General features: G+C 39.3%; 1 protein-coding gene across 13 annotated transcripts in view; it reads left to right on the top strand.

Annotated features, from left to right (window-relative positions):
- CDC14B (cell division cycle 14B) overlaps positions 1-12,880 on the top strand; it is a 128,295-nt gene that overhangs the window by 42,392 nt on the left and 73,023 nt on the right. Inside the window, exon 1 of one of the 13 annotated variants that reach the window (XM_043453420.1) lies at positions 268-289. The exons of the other annotated variants lie outside the window; for them this stretch is intronic. The gene's annotated coding sequence lies outside the window, so the exon portion shown is untranslated. Of the gene's footprint in view, positions 1-267; positions 290-12,880 lie in introns of those variants that run through there. 13 annotated transcript variants of the gene reach the window in all.

Here is a 12,880-nt window from a genome sequence, read left to right as displayed (position 1 = left end):
TACAGATTTCTCAGGAGGCAGGTCAGGTGGTCTGCTATTCCCAACTCGAAGATTTTTCCACAGTTTGTTGTGATCCACACAGTCAAAGGCTTTGGCATAGTCAATAAAGCAGAAATAGGTATTTTTCTGGAATTCTCTTGCTTTTTCTATGATCCAACACATGTTGGCAATTTGATCTCTGATTCTTTTGCCTTTTCTAAATCCAGCTTGAACATCTGGAAGTTCTCAGATCACATACTGTTGAAGCCTGGCTTGGAGAATTTTGAGCATTACTTTGCTAGCGTGTGAGGTAAGTACAATTGCGCAGTAGTTTGAACATTCTTTGGCATTGCCTTTCTTTGGGATTGGAATGAAAACTGACCTTTTCCAGTCCTGTGGCCACTGCTGAGTTTTCATAATTTGCTGGCATATTGAGTGCAGCACTTTCACAGCATCATCTTTTAGGATTTGAAATAGCTCAACTGGAATTCCCTGATATCTCAGTTGATAAAGAATCCACCTGCAATGAGGAGACCCCGAGTTGATCCATGAATCCAGAACATCTCCCTGGAGAAGGGATAGGCTACTCACTCCAGTATTCTTGGGCTTCCCTTGTGGCTCAGCTGGTAAAGAATCCTCCTGCAATGCAGGAGACCTGGGTTCAATCCCTGGGTTGGGAAGATTGCCTGGAGAAGGGAAAGGTTACCCACTCCAGTATTCTGGCCTGGAGAATTCCATGGACTGTATAGTCCATGGGGTCACAAAGAATTGAACATGACTGAGCGACTTTCACTTTCAACTGGAATTCCATCACCTCCACTAGCTTTGTTCATAGTGATGCTTCTTAAGACACTCTTGACTTCTCATTCCAGGATGTCTGGGTCTAGGTTAGTGATCACACCATTGTGGTTATCTGGGTCAGTAAGATCTTTTTTGTATAGTTCTTCTGTGTATTCTTGCCACCTCTTCTTAATATCTTCTGCTTCTGTTAGAGCCATACCATTTCTGTCCTTTATTGTGCCCATCTTTGCATGAAATGTTCCCTTGGTATCTCTAATTTTCTTGAAGACATCTCAAGTCTTTTTATCTGGAATAGATACAAAGTGCCTCAAGGCTGTGAGAATTTCGCCTAGACCCTTTCCCATAACATGCATCCTGGGATGACATCAGCACGAGATTAGCTAGAAGGAACAGGTTAACCCAGAGCTCAAGGCTGTGGAAGTTTTACCCAGGCCTTCTCCCATAGCATTCACCCAAAGCTAAAAAAAAAAAAGACCTGTCCTTGATGAAGAGAAACTGCTGCCTGTGAGGCCTACTAGTCTAAGTAAGGCAAAAGAATGTGAAAAAGAAAGAATGTTTATCTTCTCCTTAAAGGGGCCTTAGGCTTGGACACCTTATCAACCTGCCTAAGTTAACTCTCTCAAATCTCTTGTCCAGGGATGAAGGATAGACAGAGATAAGGAAGAATGGTGAAAGGTAACTGCCTGGGGTTATTAACTCATCTTTCCATTTAAGAGTACTGGCTACTAATGCTTTATTTAAACTGTCTGCTGGGGTGATAGATCTTCTCCTGGCTAGAAATAGCTGTTGTTCCACCACACTTTGTATCAGGGAAGTAGGGTAGCTTGCAACTTATTTATTTGATTATACCAGGTCTTAGTTGGGGCATGTGGGATCTAGTTCCCTGGAACCATAGATTTAACCCAGCCCCATGCAATGGTAATGCAGAGCCTTAGCTATTGGACCACCAGGGAAGTCCCTGACAGGGAGATAGTCTTGGAAGATGAAAGACTTCCTTCCCTTACTCCCAGAAAAGTACATTTTCAATTATAAACAAACACCAAGATGTTCTAAAAACCTAAGTAAATCCTGATAAAGTAAAAATTTTCTTCACCATCCACTAATTCCAGTTCCAGCTCCATAAGCAGTTTCGTAGGGGCATTCTTTCAGTTGCTTTTCTGTTTATTTTCATACAAATAAATTTGCCTATGATTAGTTTTGCTTTATCATTTTTACATGTATATATTTGTCAAGTTTTTTTTTAATAATTTGTGGAAAAATTACTGTGGAAATATTTCATACTGATCTGCCTTACTAATTTTAAGTCATTGTATGACTACCATAGTTTTAGAGAATTACTCCCCTGTTGCTAACAATTATTACTATTTTTTTTGTCATTTCTGTTTTTCTGACTTGCCTTTTCTATACACAGTATTCTGTGGGATGGTTTGCAATTTTCAGATATTTGATAGGAATCAAAAATATTTCTATAATACATATTCATTCAGTTCAGTTGCTCTGTCGTGTCCGACTCTTTGCGACCCCATGAACCGCAGCATGCCAGGCCTCCCTGTCCATCACCAGCTCCTGGAGTTTACCCAAACTCATGTCCATCGAGTCGGTGATGCCATCCAACCATCTCATCCTCTGTCGTCTGCTTCTCCTCCTGCCTTCAATCTTTCCTAGCATCAGGGTCTTTTCAAATGAATCAGCTCTTTGCATCAGGTGGCCAATGTATCGGAGCTTCAGCTTCAACATCAGTCCCTCCAATGAACACCCAGGGCTGATTTCCTTTAGGATGGACTGGTTGGATCTCCTTTCAGTCCAAGGGACTCTCAAGAGTTTCTCCAACACCAAGTTCAAAAGCATCAGTTCTTCGGCACTCAGCCTTCTTTATATTCCAACTCTCACATCCATAGATGACCACTGGAAAAATCATAACCTTGACTACACAGACCTTTGTTGGCAAAGTAATGTCTCTGCTTTTTAATATGCTGTCTAGGTTGGTTATAACTTTCCTTCCAAGGAGTAAGCGTCTTTTAGTTTCATGGCTGCAATCACCATCTGCAGTGATTTTGGAGCCCAGAAGAATAAAGTCAGCCACTGTGTCCACTGTTTCCCCATCTATTTGCCGTGAAGTGATGGGACCAGATGCCATGATCTTAGTTTTCTGAGTGTTGAGCTTTAAGCCAGCTTTTTCACTCTCCTCTTTCACTTTCATCAAGAGGCTCTTTCTTCACTTTCTTCCATAATGGTGGTGTCATCTGTATATCTGAGGTTATTGATATTTCTCCTGGCAATCTTGATTCCAGCTTATGCTTCTTCCAGCCCAGCGTTTCTCATGATGTACTCTGCATATAAGTTAAATAAGCAGGGTGACAATATACAACCTTGATGTACTCCTTTTCCTGTTTGGAACCAGTCTGTTGTACCATGTCCAGTTCTAACTGTTGCTTCCTGACCTGCATACAGGTTTCTCAAGAGGCAGGTCAGGTGGTCTGCTATTCCCATCTCTTGAAGAATTTTCCACAGTTTATTGTGATCTACACAATCAAAGGCTTTGGCATAGTTAATAAAGCAGAAGATGTTTTTCTGGAACTCTCTTGGTTTTTTGATGGTCCAGCGGTTGTTGGCAATTTGATCTCTGGTTCCTGTGCCTTTTCTAAAACCAGCTTGAACATCTGGAAGTTCACGGTTCACATATTGCTGAAGCCTGGCTTGGAGAATTTTAAACATCACTTTACTAGCCTGTGAGATGAGTGCAATTGTGCAGTAGTTTGAGCATTCTTTGGCATTGCCTTTCTTTGGGATTGGAATGAAAACTGACCTTTTCCAGTCCTGTGGCCACTGCTGAGTTTTCATAATTTGCTGGCATATTGAGTGTAGCACTTTCACAGCATCATCTTTTAGGATTTGAAATAGCTCAACTGGAATTCCATCACCTCCACTAACTTTTTTCGTAGTGATACTTCCTAAGGCCAACTTGACTTCACATTCCAGGATGTCTGGCTCTAGGTGAATGATCACACCATTTTGATTATCTGGGTCATGAAGATCTTTTTTGTATAGTTCTTCTGTGTATTCTTGCTACCTCTTTTTAATATCTTCTGCTTCTGTTAGGTCCCTACCATTTCTGTCTTTTATTGAGCCCATCTTTGCATGAAATGTTCCCTTGGTATCTCTATTTTTCTTGAAGAGATCTCTAGTCTTTCCCATTCTATTGTTTTCCTCTATTTCTTTGCATTGATATACATATTTCTGTTACATAAATTACAAATATTTTCTCCCAGTTACTTTTTTAAAATAACTTTTATTTTTTAGTTTTTATTTTCATACTGTAGTTGTTTACAATGCTGTGTTAGTTCCATATATACAGCAAAGTGATTCAGATAGACACATACACATATGCATTCTTTTTCAGATTGTTTTCCCATATAGGTTATTACAAAAGCCATTAGGTTATTACAATAGATTGAGTAGAGTTTTCTGTTCAGTACAATAGGTCCTTATTGATTATGTATTTTATATATAGTAGTGTGAAGGACAGGGAAGCCTGGTCTACTGCAGTTCACGGGGTCAGACATGACTTAGTGACTGAACAGCAACACTTCACTTAGTATGATAATCTGTCGGTCCCTCCATGTGGTTACAAATGGCGTTATTTCATCCTTTTTTATGGCTAATATGCCATTGTGTTGCGTATGCTAAGTTACTTTAGTTGTGTCTGACTCTGCGACCCTATGGGCTGAGTCCTCCAGCCTCTTCTATTTATGAGTTTCTCCAGGCAGGGATAGTGGAGTGGGTTGTTGTGTCCTCCTCCTGGGATCGAACCTGCATCTCTTATGTCTCCTGCATTGGCAAGAGGGTTCTTCATCACTAGTGCCACCTGCAAAGCCCATGTATTAGGTTGGTGTAATTAGGTTGTATTAGGCAAATATAATTAGGTTGTAATTAGTCTATGTATTAGGTTGGTGCAAATGTATTTGCAGTTTTTGTGTTGCTGAAATTTGCCATTTGATATTGAATACATTCTTAAATAAATGTGGTTATGTTGTATCATTTTAAAGTGCATTTCTTCCTTCATGTTTTTTTTGCTAATGACTTATTACATGCTATTTATTTTAGACTGTGGAAATGATGTTAGACAAAAAGCATATTCAAGTGATTTTCTCTTTTGACTTCAAAATGGGTTGTAAAGGAATGGAGACAGACAACTCATGACGTTTGGCCCAGGAACTGCTAATGAGCATAGTGCGGCAATGGTTCAAGAAGTGTTGCCAAGGGGATGAGAGCTTTAAAGATGAGGAGTACAGTGGCTGGCCATTGCAAGTGGACAGTGACCAATTGAGAGCCATCAGTAAGCTGATCTTCTGAAAACTACAAGAGAAGTTTCCAAGGAACTCAACATTGGCGATTCTGTGGTCTTTTGGCATTTGTAGCAAATTGGAAAGGTGAAAAGGCTTAATAAGTGGGTGCCTCAGAAGCTGACTAGAAATCAAAAAAATTCTCGTTTGGAAGTGATGTCTTCTCTTCTTATATGCAACAACAATGAACCATTTCTCGATTGTGACATGCAATGAAAAGTTGGATTTTATACAACAACTGGTAATGACCAACTCAGTGGTTGGACCAAGAAGAAGCTCCAAAGCTCTTTTCAAAGCCAAACTTGCACTAAAAAAGGTCTTGGGCACTGTTTGATGGTGTCTGATCCATGACAGCTTTCTGAATCCTAATGAAACCATGGCATCTAAGAAGTATGCTCAGCAAATTGATAGGGTGCACCCAAAACTGTAATACCTGCAGCTGATATTGGTCAACAGAAAAGGCCCAGTTCTTTTCCACAATACCACCTGACTGCATGTTGTACAACCAGTGCTTTACAGGTTGACCAAATTGGGCCACAAAGTTTTGTTTCAACTGCCATATTCACTTGCCCTCTCGCCAACTGATTACCACTTCTTGAAGCATCTCAACAATTTTTTGCAGGGAAAATGCTTCCACAACCAGCAGGAGGCAGAAAATGCTTTCCAAGAGCATTTCCAAAACAATTTCCAAGTTGAATCCCGAAGAACAGATTTTTATGCTATAGGAATAAACCAACTTATTTCTCATTGGCAAAAATGTGTTGATTGTAATGATTCCTGTTTTGATTAATAAAGATGTGTTTGAGCTTAATTGTAATGATTTTAAATTCACCATCTGAAACCACAGTTATTTTTGCACCAACCTTATATATATATGGGCCACATCTTCTTTATCCCTTTTTTCTGTCGATGGACATTCAGGTTGCTTCCATGTCTTGGCTATTGTAAATAGTGCTGCAGTGAATCCTGGGGTGGATGTATCTTTTCAAATTATGGTTTTCTCAGGGTATAGGACTAGGAGTGGAATTGCTGGATCACATGGTAGTTCTATACTTAGTTTTTTAAGGAACCCCTATACTATTCTCCATAGTGGTTGTACGAGTTAACAGTCCCACCAACACTGTAGGAGGGTTTCCTTTCTCCACACCCTCTCCAGCATTTATTGTTTTGTAGACTTTTTAATGATGGCCATTCTGACCAGTATGACGTGATACCTCATTGGGTTTTGATTTGCATTTACTAATTCGTGATTTTGAGCATCTTTTCATGTGTTTCTTGGTCAGCTGTATGTTGTCTTTGGGAAAATGTCTATTTAGAGCTTTTGCCCATTTTTTATTAGCTTGTTTGTTTTTATATTGAGCTGCACATACTTTAGAGATTAATCCCTTGAAGTTGCTTTGTCTGCAGATATTTTCCCAAATTCTGTGGATTGTCTGTTTGCTTTGGTTTCCTTTGTTAAGCAAGAGCTTTGAAGTGTGATTAAGTCCCGTTTGTTTGTCTTTATTTTCATTACTCTAAGAGGTGGATCCAAAAAGTTAATTGCTGCAATTTGTGTCAGAGTCTTCTTTGTATATTTTCCTCTAAAAGTTTTCAGACTTAACATTTACGTTTTTAATACATTTTAATTTTTGTATATGGCATTAGAGAATGTTCTTAATTTCTTTCTTTTACATGTAGCTCTCCCATCTTCCCACACCACTTATTGAAGAGATGGTCTTTTCCCAATTGTATGGTCTTGCCTCATTTGTCATAGATTAGTTGACTATAAGCGCATGGGTTTATCTCTGGGCTTTCTATCCTGTTCCAGTGAGCTACATTTTTGTTTTGGTGCTAGTATCATACTGTTTTGATGACTGTAGCTTTATAGTATAGTCTAAAGTCAGGGAGCCTGATTCCTCTAGCTCCATTTTTCTTTCTTAGGATTGCTTTGGTTATTAGGGTTTTTGTGTTTTCATATAAGTTTTTAAAAAAATTTGTTCTAGTTCTGTGAAAAATACTCTTGGTAATTTGATAGACATTGCATTGAATATATAGATTGCCTTGAATATTATAGTCATTTGGACAACAGTGATTCCTCCATGGTATGTCTTTCCATCTACTTGTGTAGTCTTCTGTTTCTTTCATCAGGGTCTTATAGTTTTTCAGAGTACACATTTTTGCCTCCTTAGGTAGGTTTATTCTTAAGTATTTTAGTCTCTTTGATAGGATGGTAAAAGGGATTGTTTCCTTAATATTTCTTTCTGATCTTTCATTGTTATTATATAGAAATGCAAGAGATTGTGTATTAATTTTATATTCTTTAACCTTATCCAGTTCATTGATGAAGTCTAGTAGCTTTCTGGTAGCATCTTCAGGATTTTTTATTAATTTGTATAGTATCATGTCATCTGCAAATAGTGACAGTTTTACTTCTTTTCCAGTTTGAATTCTTTTACAGTAAATTCCCTACATGTGAACTACAAGAGCATGTTTAGAAGTCCAGTTTGTTGGTAAGCCCAACAAAGTTAGCCTACATACCCAACTAATACAATTGGCTATATAGTACTGTACTGTAATAGGTTTATAATACTTTTCACACAAATAATACATAAAAATAAAGAAAACATTTTTATTCTCACAGTAAAGAACCTTGAAAAGTACAGTAGTACAGTACAACAGTTAGCATACAGGGGCTGGCATTGAGTGAACGGCAAGAAAAGTTACTGACTGGAGTGGGCATGGAGAGTGGGAGATGGCAGAACTGAAGAATCAGCAGCAACAGGAGATGCAGTTTCACTCATGCTTGACATTAGTGGCACAGGTTCTGGTTCCTTGCTGGATTCAATTCTGTCTACCCTCTTGAAAAAAACCAATGATGTCTGAGTGGTAGCTCTTTTCTTTTCTCATCACAGATGACACAGTCGCACTGGATTGTATTTTGAAAGGCTGCTGCATCTTTCATGTACCATTCTGCGTTTATGTCCTGAGCCTCAAAAACTGACAGTACCTCCTCAAATAAAGAAAATCCCCTTGCATCATGAATCTCTTTGGTTCTTCAGTTACTACTACTTCATCTTGTTTCTCCATCCTTTCTCTGGGTCTCCAGTTTCACCAGGTCTTCATCAATAAGCTCCTTGTGTGTACAGCAAGGAGTTCAGTGTTATAAGAACAAGCAATGTCTACCATCTTTTCACCTTGCTCCACTCTCTCCATTATTTTCACTTTTGTTTCCATCATTATCGCTTGGCACTTCTTACCAATTACATCACCGCTGCTTTTATGCTTGCTCCCAGACATCCTGGGCTTGAAGTAAAGATACTGCCCTGCTGTGCTATATACAGGACTGTACAGTATAAGGTACAGAAAAGCACATCCGGCTGTAGAGAATGCATGCAAGTGACAGTGCCTGCCAGACATGAACACACTTACATGATTTGACATGTGAATACATTTGCATCTTTGAAAGCTCACAACTTTGAAGGTTTGTATGTAGCAGACTTAATGTACTTTTTTTTTCCCTCTGATGGCCATGGCTGGTAGTTCTAGAACTATGTTGAATAACATGGCAAGAGTGGACATCCTTGTCTTGTTCATGATCTTAGAGGAAATGCATTCAGATTTTCATCATTGAGTATGATGTTAGCTGTGGGTTTGTTGTATATGGGGCTTCCCTGGTGGCTCAGAGGTTAAAGCGTCTGCCTGCAGTGTGGGAGACCTGGGTTCGATCCCTGGGTCGGGAAGATCCCCTGGAGAAGGAAATGGCAACCCACTCCAGTATTCTTGCCTAGAGAATCCCATGGACGGAGGAGCCTGGTGGGCTACAGTCCACGGGGTCGCTGAGAGTCGGACACGACTGAGCAACTTAACTTCCCTTCTTCCTTCCCTTTTGTTGTATATGGCCTTTATTATCATTGAGGTAGGTCCCTCTATGCCCACTTTATGGAGAGTGTTTATGATAAATTAGGGTGTTGAATTTTTAGTAGAAGCTTTTTCTGCATCTGTTGAGATGATCATATGGTTTTTGTACTTCCAAGTTGTTAATAGTGTATTGCACTGACCGATTTGCAGATATTGAAAAATCCTTGCATCCCTGGGATGAATCCCATTGGATCATTGAGTATGAGCCTTTTATTCTGTTGTTTGATTTGGTTTGTTAGTGTTTTGTTGAGAATTTTTGCACTTGTGTACATCAGTGATATTGGGCTGTAATTTTCTCTTTTTTGTGTGGTGTCTTTGACTTGTTTAGGTCAAAGGCATTTTACGAGGTTTCAGGCCTCCTAAAATGAGCTTTGGAGTGTTCCTTCTTCAGCAATTTTTGAAAAGTTTCAGAAGGATGGGTGTTAACTCTTCTCCAAATGTTTGATAAAATTTGCTTATGGAGCCATCTGGTCCTGGACTTTGTTTGTTGTAAGTTTTTTAACCACAGTTTCAATTTCAGCATTTGTGGTTGATCTGTTTGTATTTTCTATTTCTTTCTGGTTCAGCCTTGAAAGATTGTACCTTTCTAAGAATGTGTCCATTTCCTTCTAGGTTAAATAGCCTTTAGATTTATAGAAACATTACAAAGATAGTACAGAGTGTTCCTGTATACTCTTCACCCAGTTTTAGTTTCCTTGAATATTATCATTTGAATTAATTTGCTCAGGTTGCCATAATAAGAAATATGCACTCATTGGCTTAAATGACAAAATTATTTTCTCACAGGTCTAGAGGTTGGAACTCCAAGAGCAAGGTGCCAGCAAGATTCATTTCTGGTGCCCTCTTGCTGTGACCTCATGTGGCCTTATCTCTGTGCTGTACATTCCTGATTTCTTTTCCTCTTCTTATAAGGGCACCAGTCCTATTGGATTAGGGCCCCACCCTTACAATCTCATTTAACCTTAATTACCTCTTTAAAGGGCTTTTCTGGTGGCTCAGATGGTAAAGAATCTGAAGGCAGTGCAGGGGACCTGGGTTTGATCCCAAGGTTGGGACGATTCCCTGGAGAAGGGAATGGCAACCCACTCCTATTCTTGCCTAGAGAATTCCATGGACAGAGGAGCCCACTGGACTCCAGTCCATGGCATTGCAAAGAGTCAGACAGGATTGAGTGACTAACACTTCTTAAAAAGCCCTGTCTCTAAAGACAGGCGCACTGAGGACTAGGCCTTCAACACATCAGTTTGAGGCAGGGGACACAATTCAGTCCACAGCATCATGCTGTGTTACTGTGGGACATTAAGAAACCAATACTGGTTGATATGTTATTGATATACTATTACACATAGTCTAGGCTTTATTCACATTTCCCTAATTTTCCCATTAATGCCTTTTTTCTATTCCAGAATTTAATCTAGGATGCCACATTGCATTTAGTTGTCATCTCCTTAGCCACCCCTAAGGTCCATGACTGTTTCTCAACTGTGTTTTACATGACATTGATAGTTTTGATGAGTACTGGACAGGTATTTTTTAGAATGTCCCTCAAACTTTGTGTGATATTGATAGCTTATGGGGAATGATGTCAGATTCATGGTCTCCAAAGAAGAACCAGGGACCAGGCTTGATCACTCAGGAGCTTTTGTGTAGCAGAGTTTTATTAAAATGAAAAAGGGACAGAGAAAGCTTCTGACTAGACATCAGAAGGGGTACTGAGAGTGCCCCCATCCACTAGTCTTATCAAGGCCTTATATTACTTTTACCAGACCTGCTCCCACAAGATACACCTAAAATTAACAAGATTAGAACTAACAATAGAAAGGTCTTACCAGACACACTCCCACAACATGTATCTTAAGATAACAAGATTAGTCAGAACACTTTCTTGTTAAGGAGAAACATGTCCTGGAGCAAGATACATTGTTCTATTGACTAAAACAAAGCAGTGTAGAAAAAAAGTTTGTCTTTTTCTCCTTAAGAGCCCCAGACCTCTTTTTCCTCCTCGAGGGCTCTAGGACCCCTTTTGTCCTCCTTGGGGACCCTGGACTTCTTATCAGCTTACCTAGGAATTGACTCTCTCAATATTTCCTAATGACTAGACTGGATTTGGCAAATAAAATGCTGCAGAGGAAAAGTGCCCTTCTCATTACATCATACCAGGGGGACATGACATGTACATGATATCATTGGTGAATTACGATCACTTGGTTAAAGTACTGTTGACAGGTTTCTCTGTGAAGTTGCTAATTTTCCGTTTCCATGCCGTATTTTTTGGAAGCCAGTCACTAAGTCCAACCCATACTCAAAAAGATTGGGGGGGTGGTTAAGCTCTAACTCTTAGAAGGAAGTATCTACGTATATTATTTGGATTACTTACGTAAGGAAGATTTGTCTCTTTTTCATTTTATTCAATAACTTTTATATCAGCTTGTATTCATGTGTGTTTATTTTATACTTTGGGTTATAATCCAGTATTACGTACTTCATTGCTCAAACTTTTCAGCTTTGGCTGTTGGGAGTTTTTTCAGGTTGGATCCTGTATCCCACTCTCCTCCCACCCCCTTCTAAAAATGTTTTAATGGTTTCTTTTATAAATTTATCAAATCATTTTTCTTATAGCTTTTGCATTCTGTGTCTTCGTTGAAGGCTTAAAGATAAATGTCACTTAGGAAAAGGCTAGGTTATGTTATGGTGACAACCCCGACATCTTAGTGTCATGTAAGGAGTAAAGGTTTATTTTTTGTTCATGATGCATATCTGTCATTGGTTAAGTAAGAACTGTTATGAATCTTCTTACTTTATGACCCAGGCTGGCAGAGCACAACTACTACACACACAACTTTTTATTGAATATAACATGAAAGCGAAAGTGAAGTTGCTCAGTCATGTCCAACTTTTTGTGACCCCACAGGATTCTCCAGGCAAGAGTACCTTAGTGGGTTGCCATTTCCTTTTCCAGAGGATCTTCCCGACCCAGGGATTGAACCCAGGTCTCCTGCATTGTAGGCAGACGCTTTACCATCTGAGCCACCAGGGAAGAATATCATAATGAAGTCTAATTTATTTTATGAAAGTGAAAGTGTTAGTTACTCAGTTGTATCCGACTCTTCTGACCTCATGGACTGTAGCCCACCAGGCTCTTCTATTCATGGAGTTCTCCAGGTAAGAATACTAGAGTAACTAGCCATTCCTTTTTCCAGGGGATCTTCCTGACCCAGAGATTGAACCCTGGTCTCCCTCATCACAGGCAGATTCTTTACCATTTGAGCCATCTTATAATATATACATATATCTATAATGGAGTAGGGCAAGGCAATGCACTCCAGTATTCTTGCTTGAGAATCCCGTGGACAGAGGAGCCTGGCAGGCTGTGGTCCATAGGGTCACAAAGAGTCGGACCCGACTTAGAAATGACTTAGCATGCATGCATGCATATCTATAATATGTGTAGTAATAATTCATACACAGAAATTTGTTCAAAGTGAACAACTTGATAGACAGGTTTGTACATCATGGATAAATAACTGGCACATAGATTGAGAAAGAGAACATTAAACCCCAGAATCTATCCCTTTCTGCTCTTTCCTAGTCACTCTCCTTGCAAAGATAAACAGCGTAATTTTTAATTGCCAAAGATTTGTCTGGCTTTGAAATCTATATGAATGTAATCATACTTTATGTACTCTTGTTTGGCTTTTTTCACTGACCAGTATAATTGTGAGAATCATCCATGACATTGTGCATGGTCACAGTTCATTCATTCATTCTTTTTGTTATATAATATTCCATTGTAAGAAAGTACCACAGTGTTTCAATCCACGGTTTCTGGACATTTAGTTTGTGTTCAGTTTTTGGCTATT

The sequence above is a fragment of the Cervus canadensis genome, chromosome 30 (assembly GCF_019320065.1).
Source record: "Cervus canadensis isolate Bull #8, Minnesota chromosome 30, ASM1932006v1, whole genome shotgun sequence".
NCBI classification, from domain to species: Eukaryota; Metazoa; Chordata; class Mammalia; order Artiodactyla; family Cervidae; genus Cervus; species Cervus canadensis.
Note: the sequence above shows the minus strand (reverse complement) of the source record. Positions and strands in the feature narration are given on the sequence as shown.